A 13,738-nucleotide genomic window follows, 5' to 3' on the forward strand; every position below is an offset into this window, starting at 1 on the left:
GCCTCCTGGTTTCTCTAACTGTGGGGTGGAGGTGGGGTGGTAGACATCTGCCAGAGCTTCCGTTTTGCACTTCCCTCTGAGGAGCTGTGTGATCTTAGGCAAGTCACTGCCTGTCTGTCCTTTATGAAATGAGGGGGTCAAATTAAGGCAATATTTCTTAAAGAGTGGTCCTGGCTGAGTTGGTGTCTGGAGGTGGGCTCTGGGACTGATCCTGCTGGCCTGAACCCCCAGCCATTGAGCACACGATTCAGGTGGTCCCTCAGCACGCCTCGTGAACCCACAGTGGAGCCGGGGTCTGTGACCCCAGGAATTAGATTTCAAACGGGGACGGCCCAAGACAGCCACCTAGTTTTGTGCATTCCCTATATCCTCTAGTGACTTGGTTTCCCCCAAAGTCAGTTCCTCGGTCGCGGACAAGGGGCTTCAGGCTCTGGGTGGAGGAAAGAGCCGTCCCCTCGCTTCCAAGATCGAGCCCCTCCAGGGCAACTCAGCATAACCAGGAGTAACTAGGAGTCGGGTTTGGCGGCAGCCGCTCGCAGGAGCAGGGCGCCTCAGGACGGCAGGGGTCGCTGTCCGAAAAGCTTTGGTCCCGCACGAGCGGGGCGCCGCGCGTGCGCAGGGGCCGGGGGGCGCTGACGGCCGAGGCGGGGCGGGGCGGGGCCTGGTCCCGAGCCTCGCAACCGCGCGCCGAATGCAGTGTACTTTTGCAAAAGTTGTTTCATTATTAAATGGGCTCCTGGTAGGAAAATCAGAACTGTAGACACAGATCTCCCACGGCCACTCCCCGCAGAGACGGGCGCTGCTGCGTGGGGCCCCGGTTCGACCTCTGTCGCCTACAAGGGGGTCTGTGTATCGCTTGCACCCTCTGAGAGCCCAGGCGCCGTCCGCTGCCCGCCTCTGGAGCCCCTTTCAGTTCACTGTGCAGGGCAGCGGGAGAATCAACCACGGCTCCGGGATGGTGAGTTTTAAAGAGTCTCGTGGCCAACCTGACAAGTGATGGTCGCCTGTGAGTCCACCCGGCAGGGGGCAGGGGGCGCTCTGACCCCGTGGGAAGGGCCTCCTGGGACCTCTTGGAAGCTCCTTGGACGGCTGCCGTGGCCTCCGAGGGATTTGCAGCTTGAGGTCCTGCAAGGACAGGGGCTTTGGACTGGAGGGCGGGGAGAGGAGTGGAAGGAGGGGGAGAGGGGGGAGAGGAGGCGGGGTTAGTAGTAGTCGCCCTGGTTGGGGGAGGGGAGTTGTGCAACGAGTGTGAGGATGTGGGGCCCGGTGCTCACCTGGCTGTGGCTGGATGACACTGGCACCTGGGCACTGAGATACTGACAGTCCTGCCCGCCAGCGAGGTCTGGCAGCCCTGGGTTGCGTGAGTGCCAGGGGCATGGCCAGTGCCTGGGCCCAGAGCTGGGCTCGACTGAAGTCTTCCTTGGCGGGAGGTGGGAGGTGGGAGGGAGTGGCCCACCCCGACTGCCCCTCCTTGCTCCTGCGTCCTTCGTCCAGTTCTGCAACCTCTGCAGTCTCGGTGTCCTCATTTAGGAATCGGGAGCAGGGTGCTGGTGGGGCAGTGTTGGGTCCTTGGTCCTGCCTGTCTCCTCTGCCCCCGACCTTGTCCTCTGGGAGTTCGCAAACTCCAGAGGGTGCTGGCATTACCTGAGACCTCATAAACGTCCTGGTGCCCAGGGCTCTGCTCTGACAGATGGTTGCTGTAGGTCTGGGTGGCGCAAGGAACCCCCCTGGGAACACTTCTCCTGGGGTCTGGTTGTGGACCCCATCGGCCCCAGCACTGGGAAGGGAGGTGCCAGGGTAGTGGGCTGTGGGCGGTACCCACTCCAGACTCATTAACCTGCAAGACTCTGTGGAGAGTGAGGGCTTTTAGTGGTTTCCATGGGGAGCATTGGGCAGGACCCTGAGTTGATATTTCACTTAGGTGTCACTGCTCCCAGGAGGTGAGGACACCCCTGGACTTGGACAGCCCTGGGGGTCGGGTCCTAACCCTGAGTTCACTTGCGCAAGGCCTGGGGTCTGACCTGGGTTCGCTTGTCTGGTGCCTGCCTCTTCCCACGGGTCTTAGCTTGATGAGTGAATAGTGATAGCCATCACATCCTTCCTTCCCACTTGAGGACCAGTTCATGCTTTAGTTCATTCATCCCTATAGCAACCCTGCAAAGTTGGTAGTTCACAGGCCGAGTCCGAGGGACGCCAGACAGCTTGTCGAGTCTTCAGGTGGGAGGTGAGACTTCACCCCCACGGAGCCTGGTGCCCAGACAGCCCCATCCGAGCTGTGGAAGTAACTGAAACTCCAGACCCCGCCCTCATGACCACAGTGGCCCTGAGTTCTCCAGCCTGAGAGACTGGGGCTGGTTGGGTAAGCGGAGCTCAGGTGGATCTGGGTTCAGCCAGTTCTAGAGGCCAGGGCTGGGGGTGGTAGCTTCCTCCCCTGGCTCCCATGCCCCTGCCTGTTCCTGCTGCTTCGCCCAGCCCGGCCCCACCCTGCCACAGCCTGGCCCTCTCTGGAGGGGCTCCGCCAGCTTGCCCTTTATTATAACCAGGGCTCTCTGCTGAGGTGGGGAGGGACTGTGCCCCATCTGGAGGGATGTGCGCCTCAGTGGAGCCTTCTTTGGGCTGCCTCAAGGAGGGGGGCTCTGCATCCCTGGGTTGCAGAGGGGGGCGTGGGGAGCGCTTGGCGGCAGGAGCTGTGCCCGGCCCCACTGGTCAGAACTCCGTCTCCCAGGCCTGGGCTGTTTGCGCTTCTCAACTCCAGAGCGTGGAGTCGTGGCTCCTGACGGCCCTGCAGCCAGCCAGCCCAAGGTCCGCGTGTGTCACCAGGCGTCCCCCGTGGGCAGCCGCTTTCCCAGAGGACACTGCGGCCCCACGGGAGGCCACACACTGCCCCATCACGGCTTTGACGGTGGGAGCCAGGAGGCGGAATCAAAATTGCATGGAGGGCTTCCCTGGTGGTACAGTGGTTGAGAGTCCGCCTGCCAATGCAGGGGACACAGGTTCGTGCCCCAGTCTGGGAGGATCCTACATGCCGCGGAGCGGCTGGGCCCGTGAGCCATGGCCGTTGAGCCTGCGCGTCCGGAGCCTGTGCTCCGCAACGGGAGAGGCCACAACAGTGAGAGGCCCACGTACCGCAAAAAAAAAAAAAAAAAAAAAAAAAAATTGCATGGAGCGTGAACAGCTGAGGACCCAGTTTGGCCTGGTCAGGAGGATGGCCGGCCACAAAGGGACACTGTGAGGGATGCCCGGGGAGCAGAAGGGACCCATTCAGTTCTCCCAGAACGGGATTTGCCTGCTAATTAGGTGGAGAGGACCCTAGCAGTGGGTGGGCTGCAGGGAAGGGTGGGATGGGTGGGGGAGTGAGTGACCCCATTGGGGAAGAGCCTGCTGGCTCTGATCAGCTAGAACAGAAAGTCCAAACCTGGCCCTGCACACCCGCTGCTGCAGAACTGTGCAAGGCGCTGGTTAAAAAATGGTGACGTGCCAGCCCTGTCCCAGACCGCCCTGGTGAGACAAGAAAATCCTGCACTGGGTGGGGGCTACACACAGCAGACCCCTGTCTGGTGCTTGTCGGGGATCAGGCCTCCGGCACGCTGCCCCTCAGCATCCTGCTGTCTGTGAGGTGGGGGCTCTTTCAGCTCTAGGGTGGCTGGTGAGGCTCAGGGTCAGGAGGAATCCTGCAAGCAGCCTTGTTCCTTTACTCAGTGGGCTGTGCGAGTATTTCCACGTTCTCCGTGTGCTCTGTCGAGAGAGGTTGGGAAGCACCAGATTCTGTCATTTCATCTCATAGCAGAATGGTGCTGTATTATCCCCACTGCGCAGATGAGAAAACTGAGGCTCCAGGAGCATAACGACTTGCCCAAGGTGACACTGTGCTGGGGCTGGGCCTTTCCCTGTGATTCTGCCTTCTGGGGGTGGATGGAGCCTGGGCACGTGATGGTGATTTCAGGGTGCAGCCTGGTCGGGAGCCACAATCCCGATAACCTCTTGGTTACCACTCCATGTGGCCTCACTGCACGTGGGACGCACTTCAGGGCCACCCAGGGCTCTGGATAGGGGAGGCAAGGGAGAATCCCCTGCAAGTGCTGATGGACAGCATGAAGACAGGCCCAGGGAGGGTCCTGGGCTTCCTGGGAAAGGGGCCCACCTCTCTTGGGGGATGCCCACCCACACACCCATGCCCACTTCTGTTGTCCCAGGTGGCAGGGGTGGCAGCCGAGAGTCATCTCTAACCCTTCTGGAGATGCTGCTGTTCCTGTCACAGCACCAACCTGTTTGCTTAAAAATGGCCTGAATGACTCTTGGTGGGCCTCTGGCAGGTCATTCGGGGTCACCTGGCTTTGTGCCCACCCTCTATGCCAAGGGCACTCGTTCGGGGCTTGTTAGGAGTGCGGTTAATGGATCCCAAGGGCGGGACTGAGTGGGGTGTGAGCAGGGGCATGGTAGTCCCGCCAGAGGTAAGAGTATGAGTGGATCAAACAGAGCCGAGGAGTCCTGGGTGGCTCCCTGCCATACCCTCGGGTCCGTGGCATGGGTGGCTCAGTGGCCGGGTGTGGGGCAGTGATGGATGGACCGTGGATGGGGCTCCTGGCTCAGATAGCTGGGGCGGCCCTGGCAGCACAGCTGCACCCCAAGCCTCCACCCCTCCCTGCCGCGTTGCTGATGGGGTCAACCAGGGAGTCTTGGGGACGTCCCTGCCATAGGCTTCTCATCCTCCTGGGCAGAGCCCTGCCCAGAAGCCATGGGCTCAGTGAATTCCTGTGTGAATTATTCCTTGATGGGAGTGAAGGAGAGCTGCGATTTCCATTGTCCTCTCTCCAGGCTCAGAACAATGTGCTCAGACAGGAAAAAAATGGGAAAGGTTTGCTTAGCTAGCAGATTGTTCCCAGAGCATTTCACAATTTGGATTGAAAAACGGGTTGCTGTTTCTTAGGCCATCTCTTGAGGCCTGATGGGTTTTCCATTCCAGCTTGAGGCAGGAGAGGGAACTTGAGTGGGGGCTGGGAGGCTGGATGGAACCCAGGAAAGCTCCCCAGGTGTCTGAGTCTTTGGGGAAGCTGACTTCTGCATTTGTCCCCCTACCCTCTGCTCTGGTTTCTTTCTTTCTTTTTAAAAATATTTATTTATTTATTTTGGCTGCGCCGGGTCTTAGTTGTGGCACTCGGGATCTTTAGTTGCGGCATGCGGGCTTCTTAGTTGTGGCATGCGGGATCTAGTTCCCTGATCAGGAATCGAACCCGGGCCTCCTGCATTGGGACTGCGGAGTCTTACCCACTGCACCACCAGGGAAGTCCCTGTGCTCTGGTTTTGAATGAAGGCTCTGTGGGTGGATGGAATTGAAGATGAGAGAATCTGGAAGTAACTGTGACCTCCTTAACCCTAAGATCTTACTCTTGAAACTAGAGTCTTCGGGTTTCAGAGCTAGAAGACCCTAAAGAGCACCAGGCAGCTGACACTTGCTCAAGGACACGCAACAGCTTAGCAGCAGGAGCTGAACTTGAGCCCAGATCTTTGAACTTTCAACTTTCTGGAGTTGGGAATTAGAGAAAAGGGTCCTGGTTTGTGTCTGCTCCCTTTTACACCCAGACCCTCATGTGCTACCTGACATATTCCACTCAACATGACAAAATAGGAAAGGATTGAATTTGTTTTCTATTGCCAACAAACAAATTACCACAAAATTAGCAGATTAAAACACATGCATTGATTATCTCACAATTTCTGCGGGTCTGGAGTCTGGGAGGGCTTAGCTGGGTCCTCTGCTCAGGGTATCCCAGGCTGTAGATCAGGTGTCACCTGGGCTGTGTTCCTTTCAAGACCTGGGAGTGGGGGGGCCTCCTCCAAGAAAATGGGGTTGTTGGCAGAATTCAGCTCCTGCTGGTTGTAGGACTGAGGTCTTGCTTTCTTGCCGACAGTGGGCCGGGGGCTGCTCTTGGCTCCTGGAGGCCTGCAGTACCTTGCCACGCAGCACCCACACGGCCCCTCACACAGTCTGGCGGCCCACTTCCTCAAGGCCAGAGGAGGGTATCCCTCTCCAGCCTGCTAAGACGGCGTCTCCTACAACGTGATGTAATCAGGTGAAGCGGCTGAGTGACTAGCCCATACCTGTGGCTATTCTACTGACCAGAAGCAGATTACAGGTTCTGTCTGTACTCGGGCATTCAGACAAGGGTGTGACCCATGGGTGGGTGTCCACCATAGAAGTGGAAGTCTGGACGAAGTAAACACACAAGGAAGAGCGAGAGTGAAGTTTTTAAGCGGTGCATCGACTCAAGGCATCCTCTCCCCACCCCCGCTCCTGCCGGCCCAAGCTTGAAACGTGAGCTGTGCTTTATCTGACTGACACGGGTGCTGATTTGGCAGTGGCTCTGCTGGGATATAAAGCTGCTACGGGAGACTGTAAATAATGAAAAGGTTGGTTTCCGCTCTGTCGGCCCCTCTTTTCGGCTCTGTGTCCCGAGTTGGCTTCCTTGGGCCAGGAGGCAGATGAACAGTTTCTTTGTATTTCCAGGGCCACCCTAAAGACAGGCCCCCTCAGCCTTTCTTTGGGTCTAGGGAGGGGGAGGCTTTGTGGGCATTGGGGAGGGAGGCCTTGCGTGCTTTGGGGGAAGGGCTGGGGTTTGGTTTCTGGGATCGACAGACACTGGTGCCCTGATGCCCCCCCAGATGGGAGAGTGGCTGCATGGATGTTAGCGGTGGGCAGGGGGCTGGATACCAGGAGCAGCAGCTATAGGCCCCGTGGCCAAGCTCATGGTCAATGTAGCAAAGGTACAGTGGGGGTGAGTGGTCCACAGTGGACCAAGGACAGGGCCTCTCTGCTGTGGCCCTGGGTTCATGCACAGCTGAGTCTTTGGGGGGCAGAAGGAGGGCCCAGTGCTACTAATTTTGGGGGTCTGTTCAACCCTGGTGAGTGAGGTGTTGGAAAAAACCCCAACCCTCCTGAGTTTGAATGCTGAGTGGCAATGTTTTACTGTCAAGTGGGGAGCAATCTAGCCCAGAGACCAGGTGCTGGGGGCTGAGGTTTGGGAGAGGAAAAGTAAGGTAGGTTTTCCAAAGCCCAAACACCTTGAACTGTGTCTGTCCCTTATCAGGATCGCAGGGTCGCAGGGTGACGGCCAGTGATACCACGGGCCGGCTAGAGGGGCCTTGCTGCGTGCGCGAGGTGTGGGCTGGGATTACAGCATCCAGCTAACTCAGCTGTTCATGGGACGTACCTGAGTCGGGACTGTGGCACTCAGCCAGGTCTGCCCTGGGCTGGGCAGGCTAGGTGGCCAGGTCTGGGTTCGTCACGGGCCCCATCTAGGTTTAATTTTATGTAGAAAAATTATCAAATGAGATGTTTCTCAAATCTGAGTGTCATGGTGCAAAGCCATGCTTGTTAACATAAATAATATTCTAGCAGGTAGCTGCTTTATAAGGTCAGCAGAGTGGGTCCCTGTACCTTGGTGGGCCTATGTGGTTAGAGGGGCACAGGGTTTTATTACATCTGTTTTAGAGATGAGGAAGCTGAGATTCTGAAAAGAGATTCTATGAAGTGCCCAGCATCAACTCCAGAAGATTCCAGTGGCAACTGGGGGAGTGTCCCCTCACCCCCACCCCACAGCCCTTCTGCGAACCCAGTGGTCCTCTGTCTTTGGAGTCTTCTCGAGACACATGGGAGGAGCCTTTACAGCACCCGTACCCAGTCTGGGTGGGTCCACCGCATGCATCTTTGTAACGGACTTCCAGGTGCCTCTGATGCCGCGGCTGGGTTGAGATCCCTTGGAACAAAGTTTCGATGATCAGACCCAGAAGTTTTGGTCCGTGATGAGATGCAGAGAAGCATCGTCCACCCACTGAATAATGAATGATTTCATGCCCGACAGCTGCTGACACATTTCTTTTCCTGGGACTGAATCAGACCATGCGGTTGTGATTATGTGTTCTGTTGCTGACCCACTGCCAGCACTGGGAGTTTAGAATCCAAAATTCGGCAGACTTTATTGAGTACCTACTGTGAGCGGGGCAGGGGATGCTGAGCCGGGTACCACAGAAAGCACCCCCCAGGGGCCAGGACACTCCCCTTAGCTTTGCACCGGTTATCTGTTCTGCTTAGAGGTGCCCAGCAGGGGTAGACAGCAGATTAGGCTTCTGGTTCTTTGAAGGACACAGAGAGAGTGACAGGCTTGGGGGTTGCTGGGAGGGTGGGGAATGTGTTGCCGCCTGCAGTTCTGACCTCAGGTGGAGCTGATCTTCACCCTTGGGTGCCTGTCCTGCTCTGACACCGCTGGCCGTGTGACCCGCAGTATTTTTAGGTCTCTCCAATCTGCATTCATCACAGCCCTAATCCCTAATGAATGCAGTGCAGCAATTAAACAGGATCCTCAGTAGAAAGAGCTTTGAGTTCCCTGTGGGCTCTGATGGGTGGCGGTATGGGTGTCGCTGACTTTCCGATGGTGCTTGATGAAACAGTTCCCGCCCTCCGCCGCGGGAGGCGTCTCTCGTTTCTAGTGATTTATTGTGCTTTTTACAACATGGATGTTCACAAGCAAATGCATGTTTATCCAGGCTCGGAAGTCTGCTCCCCCGAGCATGTACACGTGTGAAGGAAGAACAGAAGAATCAGAGTCTGGAAGGTTTTTAGAGGAAGGGGAGAGGCTGGATCCCTTGATTTCCTCTGCACACCTGCCGCCGCCCCAGCCGGGCACCTTGAATCAGTTTACGGACAACTGCCAAGAAAAGCTTGAGTTGGACTAATTTAAGAAATTGATCAACAAGTTCACTTTCAACCAGAGTTTGTAGGGTGCTTACAGTGCCAGGAACAGTGCCAGGGGCTAGCGGGCAAGGACTAAGAGAAGACAGATGGCATCTCACGGTCATGGGGAGGGAGAGGCCAAAACAATAAAATTCATGCAAGTCAGGGGACTTCCCTGGTGGTCCAGTGGTTGGGACTCCGTTTTTGCAATGCAGGGGGGCGCAGGTTCGATCTCTGGTCGGGGAACTAGGATCCCGCATGCTGCATGGTGTGGCCAAAAAATAAAAAACTCATGCAAGTCAGGATGGAAGAGCAGCGGGGGCATCAGAGGAGCATAGAGGGAAGGAGCATAGAGGAAGGCGCATAGAGGAGCTGTGACATCAGGAGAGGAGCCTGGAGCAGCTGGGGCACTGGGGCAGGTGCATGGAAGAAGGTGGCATTTAAATGGGGCCCTGTATCCTGGGCAGGAGTGTGCTTGGTGAAGGAAAGGGGGTCAGGCCCATAGGTTTGCTGGTGGGATGTGGGTGCTTCCTCTCGGCCACAGAGCAGGCAGAGCTGATTACAGGGCACACCAGCTGACAACTGCCCAGGCCACGCATCTAGAGGGCACAACAGTGTCCCAGAAAATAAACCTAACTGGCAAAATGTAAACTTGGGTTTGGGAGTCGGAGAGAAGTGAGCAGCCTTTCAGCTGCCTCCAAGGCAGCGTCTCGGTTGGAAAGTCACATGCAATGACGTCTCTATTCTGCACACAGCGTACGAAGTGTTGGTTCCTTCCCTGCACTCAACAAATAGCTGTGAACACATATATCAAGAGTACCAATCAGAAGATACTAAATCATCAGCCTTCCTGGGTACCGGCTGCTTCTCTGGCCCTTAGAGTTGAGCACATGCTCTGAGCTATAGGAAACCAAGTTTGGTCCCCAACCGTCGGGTGCACGTTCCCATGTGGCTCCGTATCCATGAAGTGAGGTGGTCCAGCACTGCTCTCCCAGGTGGTGATTTGGAATTGAAGGGACCGGAAGAGAAGCTGCATCGAACCAGTGATGCTTTTGACTGAGTATCTGGCTCCTTGGGAGAGCCCGTCGCTTTCTGCAAGGCTTTCTCATCAGCTCTTTCCTTTGAGACAGTCTTTGTGTTGGGCTAGGACTCCTACCACCCTTGGAGTGGCCAGGGAGCTGATTACACACGCAGCACCTGGGATGTTTGATACTTAAAGGGGGCAAGTCCCTCGCTCCTTGCCCCTTGGCGAATCTCGCCTGCGTTAGGATACAGGTCTGCCGCCAGCCTCCTACCCTGTGATTTCTGCTGACAGTTGGCAAACTGTCGAGGAGACCAGAGATGGATGACTAAACCTGGTTAGTTTCATGCTTCAGTTACACCGTCGGTGTCTGAAAGGCTAAGTGGCCTTGCTCGGCCATGAAATGTTTCTGCGATGCCTGGCAGGTGGCATGCATGCGTGCGGCTCAGCTCTGCCCCGAGCTCTCCCTGGCGGTTTCACCTGTTAAGTAAGTGGATCTCCTCTGAGTGGACGAGGGAGGGAAAACCTGACTACGTTATATTTGTTCTTTTTTATTATAAAGGTCATATATGCTCACTGAAAAACAATATAGGAAAAAAGAAAAAACACCCCAGGAGGGCGGAAGAATCATCCGTACTCCCACCTCTCAGAGAAGCTCCTGATGACGTGTTGGCACCTTTCCTTATAGGCTTTCTGTCTATACACTCACGTAACTCTTCTTTCCAAAATTGCAACACCGTAGGTAACACAGCATCTGGGAAGGCAGAAGTTCATTTGCTGTGTTTACCTGAAGAGTGCCATCCGTGGTCTCCCCTGGTTATGCAGATGTAGAGCAGGCTGGCACCCAGCTGGGGCATGAGTCTTTTTTTTTTATGTTTTAACATCTTTATTGCAGTATAATTGCTTTACAGTGGTGTGTTAGTTTCTGCTTTATAACAAAGTGAATCAGTTATACATATACATATGTTCCCATATCTCTTCCCTCTTGCGTCTCCCTCCCTCCCACCCGCCCTATCCCACCCCTCTAGGTGGTCACAAAGCACCGAGCTGATCTCCCTGTGCTATGCGGCTGCTTCCCACTAGCTATCTATTTTACGTTTGGTAGTGTATATATGTCCATGCCACTCTCTCACTTTGTCCCAGCTTACCCTTCCCCCTCCCCATATCCTCAAGTCCATTCTCTAGTAGGTCTGTGTCTTTATTCCCCTCTTACCCCTAGGTTCTTCATGACCTTTTTCTTTTTTTCTCTTAGATTCCATATATATGTGTTAGCATACGGTATTTGTTTTTCTGTTTCTGACTTACTTCACTCTGTATGACGAACTCTAGGTCCATCCACCTCACTACAAATATCTCAATTTCGTTTCTTTTTACGGCTGAGTAATGTTCCATTGTATATATGTGCCATATCTTCTTTATCCATTCATCCGATGATGGACACTTAGGTTGCTTCCATGTCCTGGCTATTGTAAATAGAGCTGCAATGAACATTAGAGAAATGCAAATCAAAGCTGCAATGAGATATCATCTCACACTGGTCAGAATGGCCATCATCAAAAAATCTACAAACAATAAATGCTGGAGACGGTGCGGAGAAAAGGGAACCTTCTTGGATTGTTGGTGGGAATGTAGATTGATACAGCCACTGTGGAGAACAGGATGGAGGTTCCTTAAAAAACTAAAAATAGAATTACCATATGACCCAGCAATCCCACTACTGGGCATATACCCTGAGAAAACCATAATTCAAGAAGAGTCATGTACCACAATGTTCATTGGGGCATGAATCTTGAGCCTCCCGGAGAGGAGGCATATAGGGAGATAGGGACCTCTGGGAGGAGGCTGGACACCAAGTTCCCAATCCCAGATGCCCAAGATTACAAGTTGGGGAGAACTGTTGGGGGGCTCAGTGTAGCCCTAATATGGTTCTAGGCTTGGGGTAGGTTCATTATGTCTCTAAAGAAAACCTATCTTGAGGAAAGGGGGTATGTAGCCTGGAGAGCTAGCCTCCACCCTGGGGCAGAGTGTCCCTGTGGCCCACTTCTGGTCACTCTTGTCCATTAGGGCAGTGCCACAGTGTCCCAGGTGACCTGAGGTCTCCAGGTGTAGTGGACATCTGTGTGGGGTGGATGCGTTAGCTAGAATTGCCTTCTCTACATAGTTCCAGGTTCATGTGGGCCGCAAGCGATGCTTTGCATGAGATTTGGAAGGCGGAAATGAAGTAGCAGCCGTATTCCTTTCCATCTGGGAGACTGGAGCACAAGGCACCCTGGCAGCTCGCAAACTTCGTTGCTCACCTCTAGGCTCACCTGGCTGGCAGGGGCTGCCAGCTCTCCTCCTTCAGCCTCCGCAGCTTCTGGACCCGGGGTGTGTTTAGCTCTGTGATGAATGGCACCAGAGTGCAGGACACCCCCGTCATCCAAGCTTGTTCTAGTCCCTCCTGTGGGCTCCGCTCATTCTGTTTTCCTTGACCTTCCCCACCTCACATCCACCTTCCCTTCTTTTTTTTTTTTTTTAAATGACTGCCATGATCTACTCAAACTTGGGGTTCCTGTAACATGGCTGGTATTTCCTCTCAGTGATTATGTACAACGTAAGACTAATCCATTTTATTAATTTATTTATTTTGGCTGTGTTGGGTCTTCGTTTCTGTGCGAGGGCTTTCTCTAGTTGCGGCGAGCGGGGGCCACTCTTCATCGTGGTGCGCGGGCCTCTCATTATCGCGGCCTCTCTTGTTGCGGAGCACAGGCTCCAGACGCGCAGGCTCAGTAGTTGTGGCTCACGGGCCTAGTTGCTCTGCAGCATGTGGGATCTTCCCAGACCAGGGCTCTAACCCGTGTCCCCTGCATTAGCAGGCAGATTCTCAACCACTGCGCCACCAAGGAAGCCCCCACCTTCCCTTCTTGATGGCCGACTTCAGACTGTAGCACCAGATGTAGAAGGGAGAGCTTCCCAGAGACGGTTTAATCAGCTCCCACAACTGGGCAACAACAAATCCCTATCATATACATATAATAATATATACGTATATGATATGTACTTATATGATAATCATGTAATCTTATGATAATAAATCATATATTTGTATTTATCATATAATTCTTGTGTTCACTTTAAAGGTGTAGAAGCAGAGACCTGGGAAACTACCAGGCCAACGTCACGCCTGCCCGACGCCCACTCAGCACTGGCCGCGAGGGGCCCACAGTCTGCCAGCGAGGATGTTCTCCTTCTCTGGCTGGGAGTCTCCAGCCTCTTCAGGAAAGAAGCCGGAGAGGTAGGGTGCTCTCCAGCACGATCTTCTTACCCACCCACCTTCTCCATTTCCTCAGAGCTGCCAGCTCCCAGAGCCAGAGCTGGGCCTTGGGCCATCCGCCATGAACACTCATCAGACTCAGGAAAAGGGAGGAGGGTGGTGCTGGGGAGGAAGCACAGGGAGAGAAGAGCTCAGAAAGGAAAGGCAGTCGGCGGGGGAGGCCCCAAAGACTAGAGGGCGCCCCCCACGTGTGGTCTTCACCTCAGAAGAGGGCACAGCATTGGGGTGCTACTTGGTGCCAGCTGCCAGGCCCTCTGAGATAAGCACACAGCCTGGCAGGGAGCCCCTTCTCTGTCCCAGGAGAGCCAGAGCCACCCCAGAGAGAGGGACAGAGACACAGTCTTCCCAGAGAGGGGGCGGAACCACAGCCATGGGGGGTGGAGCCACAACCATGGGGGGCGGAGCCACAGTCTTCCCAGAGAGGGGGGCAGAGCCACAGGCTTCCAGGGTCGGTCTCTAGGGGCTTTGTGCTTGAGAGAAAACTCAGGTGTAGCCTCTGTGAAGAACGCCTGCAGGGGTTTGGGGGGCTGGGAAAGACACCCACCTCCAAACCCTCAAGAGTGGGTGGGGGCTGGAGCACGGGGAATAAAAACAAACCAACCAACCAACAAACCTTTATAGCCAGGTTCACAAGTCTGTAACATCACATGGGATAACCAGTAGGGGGAGAAAGGTT

General features: G+C 54.9%; 1 long non-coding RNA gene across 8 annotated transcripts in view; it reads left to right on the forward strand.

The window, feature by feature from the left end:
• Nucleotides 1–671: 671 nt before the first annotated feature.
• LOC117308492 (uncharacterized) overlaps nucleotides 672–13,738 on the forward strand; it is a 150,535-nt gene continuing 137,468 nt past the window's right edge. For all 8 annotated transcript variants that reach the window (XR_012326857.1, XR_012326853.1, XR_012326851.1 and 5 more), the window contains exons 1-2: nucleotides 672–958; nucleotides 12,869–13,023. This is a non-coding gene — a long non-coding RNA (uncharacterized lncRNA). The remainder of the gene's footprint in view (nucleotides 959–12,868; nucleotides 13,024–13,738) is intronic.

Source organism: Tursiops truncatus, chromosome 16 (assembly GCF_011762595.2).
Source record: "Tursiops truncatus isolate mTurTru1 chromosome 16, mTurTru1.mat.Y, whole genome shotgun sequence".
NCBI lineage: Eukaryota > Metazoa > Chordata > Mammalia > Artiodactyla > Delphinidae > Tursiops > Tursiops truncatus.